This window comes from Loxodonta africana, chromosome 13, assembly GCF_030014295.1.
Source record: "Loxodonta africana isolate mLoxAfr1 chromosome 13, mLoxAfr1.hap2, whole genome shotgun sequence".
Classification (NCBI taxonomy): domain Eukaryota; kingdom Metazoa; phylum Chordata; class Mammalia; order Proboscidea; family Elephantidae; genus Loxodonta; species Loxodonta africana.
The window spans coordinates 13,956,394-13,962,183 of record NC_087354.1 but is presented as its reverse complement, the minus strand read 5'-3'; the positions used below and the strand labels follow the sequence as shown (position 1 = coordinate 13,962,183).

Sequence of the window (5,790 nt, the reverse complement as noted above, 5' to 3'; positions counted from 1 at the left end):
TTTGTTTGGTTTTTATGAATTTCCTTAATTTCTGTTTATGTGGAATGTCCTAATTTCACCATTGTATTTGACAGAGTTTTGCAGGATATATTATTCTTGGTTGACAGTTTTTTTCTTTCAAAGTTTTATATGTGTCATCCCATTGCTTTCTTTCCTGCATAGTTTCTGCCAAGTACTCAGACCTTAGTCCTGTTGTTTTCCCTTTTTAAATGACTTTTAGTTTTCTCGAACTGCTCCCAGGATTCTTTCTGTCTTTGGTTTTGATGAGTATGCTTATGATTTGTCTTGGTCACATTCTTTTGGGTCTATCCTGTATGAGGTTCATTAAGCTTTTTGGATGGTCAGCGTTTTGTCTTTCATGCTATTTGGGAAGTTTTCTATCAGCAAATCTTCAACAATCTTCTCTGTATTTTCCATTTTCTCCCCCTGTTCTGGAACTCTGATCACACACAAAGTTTTGCCCTTGATTGTGTCCCATATAATTCTTAGGTTTTCTTCATTTTTCTTAATTTTTTTCTCTGATTTTTTTCCTCAGAGTGGCATCTGTGAATTTATCTTTAATCTTGCTGATTCTGTTTTCCATCGTTTCAAGTTTTCTCCTAAATCCTTCTGCTGAGTTGTCAATTTCTGATATTTTGTAGTTTATCTTTTGGATTTCCAGTTGCTGTTTTTGTATGATTTCTAATTGTTTAATTATTTTGATGTTTTGTTCTTGTATTAGTTTCCTGAATTCTTCTATTGCTTTGTCTGTATTTTCCTTGATTTTGGCTATTTTTGTTGATTTTGTCTGTGTTTTCCTTGATCTCTTTCCTAATTTCTGGAGAGCCCTAAATATTAGTCTTTTGAATTTCATATCAGATAGTTTCACTGCCTTCTATGTGAAGATTTTCTGATTCTTTATTTTCATCACATGGCGCAGCCATCCTGTCCTGCTTTTTTAAAAAATATATTTTGATATTATCTGCTGTCTCTGAGGCATTAAGGTATTGTTTTCTTTATTTACTGATTGTATGTTCATTTGTTTCATTCTGGTTTTTTGTTCTGTTTTGATATGTCAGGGTGGGTGGGCCAAGCATGCTTTGCTACTTGTTCGTCTGTAAGCACGATAGCTTTCACCATCTTGCCCAAATGGGCAGGGCAGTGGCAGGCAGGGCAAGCCTGGCTGCTGTACACTGGCTGGGTGAGGTGCCTGAGGGCAGACTGAACAAGTGGTGCTGTCTCCCTGGTGACGTTGGTCCAGTGGTTTGAGATCTTTCACCATCCATCTCTAGATAGGCAAGGTTGTTAGGCAGGGCATGGTACATGCTTGTTTCCCACCACTCAGCAGCTGGTTGAGTGGTAGAAGAGAAGAGGCGGTTCAGGCCTGGTGCAGTAGCGGGCCTGAATGTTGGGGACACTGTAGCCATGGCAGCACAATGAGGGGAGGTGGGAAAGGGGTGTGTTATACAGGGCTGGTGGGGGGAGTGATAAAGAAAAGAAAATAGAAAGAAAAAGAAGGGGTAGCCAGAGAGTGGTGGGGGAGACCTGGCAGCTGGCAGAAAGGGTGGGGATGCGATATACAGGGCTAGGTGGGACGTAGAAAGAAAAGAAAGAATGAAAAAAGAATAAAATAAATGGCTGCATGGTGGGGGCCAGTGGGTGTGGGCATGGTGGACCCTGGGCAGTAGCAGGCCAGTGCACTGATGACCCACTATTCTCTGTGGCACAGTGGGGGCCACAGGGAAGTTGGGGAGGTGGCCTACAGGGATAGGTGGAAGGGAGAAAGAAAAGTAAGAAAGGGAAAAGGAGAAAGAAAAAATATAGCAGCACAGTGGGGTCTGGCGAGTGGGGATGGGGCAGACCCAGAGTCTGGCGGGAAGGGAGGGGATGTGGCTTATGGGACTAGGTGGGATGGGGAAAAAAGAAAGAAAATAAAGGGAAAAAAAATGACAGCACAGTGGGAGTCAGCAGGTGGGGGCAGGGCGGACTTGGCGTGGCGGCAAGCTAGTGGCTCTCTAGCTGCAGCCGCATGGTGCGGTCTAGCAACGGGGTAGAGGTGGTGTATGGAGCTAGGTGGGAGGGAGAAAGAAAAAGAAGAAAACCTATAGATTGAATCTATAGATTGCTTTAGGTAGTATTGACATATGGGCAGTATTAAATCTTCCAATCCATGAGCATGGAATGTCCTTCCATTTATATCTTTAAGTAATGTTTTATAGTTTTCTAAATGTTTGAGATGGTCTGTCCACTGTTGAAAGTGGTGTATTGAAGTCCCCATCTATTATTATAAAACTGTCTATTTTTCATTTCAATTCTGTCAGTGTTTGTTTTATATATTTCGGGGCTCTGTTGTTAATTAGGCACATATGTGTTTATAAATGATATGCTTTCTTGATGAATTGATACTTTAATCATTACATAATGTTTTTCTTTGTCTCTTAGAGCAGATTTTAACTTAAAGCCTATGTTGTTAATACTAAAATTGCCATGTGAGCTCTCTTTTGGTTCCTATTTGCATGGAATATATATATATATATATATATATATATGTATATATATATATATATTTTCCATTCTTTCACTTTCAACCTATTTGGGTCCTTGTGTCTATAATATGTTTCTTATAGGCAGCATATAGTTGGTGTTATGGATTGAATTCTGTCCCCCAAAAACATACGTCAACTTGGCGAGGCCATGATTCCCGGTATTGTGTGATTGTCTATCATTTTGTTATCTGATGTGATTTTCTTATGTGTTGTAAATCCTGCCTCATTAACACGTTGTTGTTGTTTTTGGTCCCATTGAGTTGGTTATGACTCATAACGACCCTATAGGACAGAGTAGAACTGCCCCATAGGGTTTCCAAGGAGCAGCTGGTGGATTTGAACTGCTGACCTTTTTGTTAGCAGCCAAGCTCTTAACCACTACACTACCAGGGCTCCCCTCATTAACATAACTACCCTTAATTCTGCTTCTTTAGTGGGTACTGTTCTCAGATGTTTTCTTCCAATGGGGTTTTGGTGTAGGATATTGGAGAATCAAGAGCAGGAGGCCTGTACCTGGACTCCTGGGGAAGATAACCTTCCTTGGCAGCTCAGATAAGTTCATTGAGAAGCGACAACAAGGTCCGCAGCACTTCCTAGAAAAGGTCCTGCAGAGTGTGGTCCTCTTGTCAGACAACCAGTTGCACCTCTTCCTGCAAAGCCAGATCTTGGTACCTGTGTGCAGGTCCAAAGCCCCATGACCATTTCTGATGCCATTCTTTACTATGCTATATTAAACTGTGGCTGGGTCCAGGAAGAAAGGCAGGGCTCTTCTTACCTGGCTGAAGGAGACCAGCCTCAGAGTTGCTGCTTTCTTCCAAGATCTGGTAGGAGGAGCTCTCCTTCATCACCTCCCAGTGAAGACAAGGAAAATTTAGAAGTGTGGGCTACTGTTGTTGACTCTGAGGCCCCTTCCTTGGAGCTCACTTTCCCAGCCCTCTCCTTACCATCACACAGTGATTTTGTAAGACTTGATCAGGGAACCTCTGCTATTCAGCCTGCAAGGAGGGTTGTGGGAGAGGACCAGTCACACCCCTTGTCTCATGCTATACCTTTGGACCCTAGTCAGTTAGAAGTAGTCTTGGAATATTGAGCTCTGGTCTGAGCTCTGAGCTCTGCTTCGAGGAGGAAGGAGAAGATTCAGGCAAGGAGACATGCACAGGTGGCACTGGGCACAGCCTTGTCTGGGGACGGTTAGGCTGCTTAGTCCCTTATAGTTGCCTCTGCTCTGGTTGGCTGCAGAGAAGTTGTACTGACAACTCCTTGTGATTCTTCCATAGGAATAAACACTTTGCAGATGTTTGTAGGTTAAGCATAAGTACCAGGGGCTGTTCATTTTAAACAGAACCCCATATTTACTCTCCTGGGAACTGAGTTTCTTCAGGTGTGTGTTAGTTCTTCAGGAGCACTGCCTCAGGTGACTGGTTCTGGAGACCTGTAAGTGGCAGATACTAAGGTGCCACATTAAGTACTGTTCCAATAAGAATGTGTATGTAGTTGTATTCCCATCTTAGCTGGGTTCTGTTCTTGCTGCAGCCCCTAGAGCACTTCGTTCCTGGGAGGATGACTTCTTGCCTACCTTTTTGCACAGACAAGATGGTGAATAGTTACTCTTCCCACCTCCTTGCTTTCCTCCACCAATACTGCTGAATGGAACTTGTGCTGTGATTCTTGTAGCAGGTGTTTCCAGCCTGTACCAAGACCTCAGCCTGCCCTGGGCCTAGGACCTCATTATGACCAAACAAAAAGAACCAGAAGCACGTGAATCCCTTGGACCCAGGGTCCCCACACTGAGAAGCTCCTTTACCAGGGGAAGATTGATGACAAGGACTTTCCCCCAGAGCTGACAGAAACAGAAAGCCTTCCCCTGTAGCTAGCACCCTGAATTTGAACTTTAGCCTACTAGACTGTGAGAGAATAAACTTCTCTTTGTTAAAGCCATCCACTTGTGGTATTTCTGTTACAGCAGCACTAGATAACTAAGACTTTTTTTTTTTAAACCATTCTGCCACTGTCTGCCTTTTGACTGGAGCATTTAGTTCCTTTACATTCATGGTAATTAATGATAAGGAAGGACTCACTTCTGCCATTTTGTTACTTTTCTTTTTTTGGTGAATCTTATGCCTTCTTTGCCTCTCATTTCCCCTGATACTTTCAGCTTTTAAGTTTTGTTGATCTTTTTTAATGAACTATTTCGACTCCGTTCTCCTTTCCTTTTGAGTGTATTTTTTTTTAAGGTATTTTCTTTGTGGTTACTATGATGATTAAGTTTAACCTCTTGCATTTATAACTACCTGTTTTAAATTGAAAACAAGTTAACTTCAGCAATATACAAAAGCTCTATATCTACACTGTTCCTCCACTCCTCCCTGTTTATTTTGTTGTCACCTTTATATATCATGTGCCCTTTAACATAAATTTATACTTATTTTTTATGCCTTTGTCATTATAAAGTATGAAGGACATAACAATTTGAATTATCAAGTGAAGATATCTTTAAAATTGCCCTAATACATGTGCATGCTATTACCTTTAACAGAAATATTTCTTTCTATGTATGGCTTCAAGTTACTTTCTAGTGTCCTTTCTTTCTCATCCTAATTACTACCTTTAGCATTTCTTGTTGGGCTGGTTTAATAGATATAAACTCTTTTAGCTTTTATCTGGGAATGTCTTGATTTTGCCCTCATTCTTAAAGGATAGTTTTTTCAGACACACTATTCTTGGTTGACAGTTCTTTTCTTTCAGCACTTTAAACATGTCATTCCATTGCTTCTGGCCTCCAAGCTTTCTGAGGAGAAATCAGCAGTTAATCTTATTGGGGATGACTATTTGCTTCTTTCTTGTTTTCAGGATTCTCTCATCTTATAGTTTTTGAGAACCTGATTATAAGGGGTCTCAGTATAGATGTCTTTTTGGTTTATTCTACTTGTAGTTCATTGAACTTTTTGAATTTGTAGATTCATGTCCTTCATTAGATTTGGAAAGTTTTCTGTCGTTATTTCTTCAAATATTTTTTCTGTCCCTTTCTTTCACTGGTCTCTTTCTGGGATTCCTATGATGTGTATGTTAGTTCTCTTTGTATTATCCCACAATTCCATTAGGCTGTGTTCAGAAGGCTTGCGACTTCTCTCTTGCTGCTTCTCAGCCTCCATAATTTTCTTTACCTTATCCTCTAGATCAATGATTCATTCTTCTGCCAGTTCAAATGTGTTTTTTAATCCTTCTGTTTTTTTTTACTTCAGTTGTTGTGTCTTTCAGTTCCAGT

At 40.9% G+C, this 5,790-nt stretch overlaps 1 pseudogene; it reads left to right on the top strand.

The window, feature by feature from the left end:
• The first annotated feature begins 1,682 nt into the window (after positions 1-1,682).
• On the top strand, positions 1,683-5,314 carry LOC100671010 (sorting nexin-11-like; annotated as a pseudogene).
• The last annotated feature ends 476 nt before the right edge of the window (positions 5,315-5,790 follow it).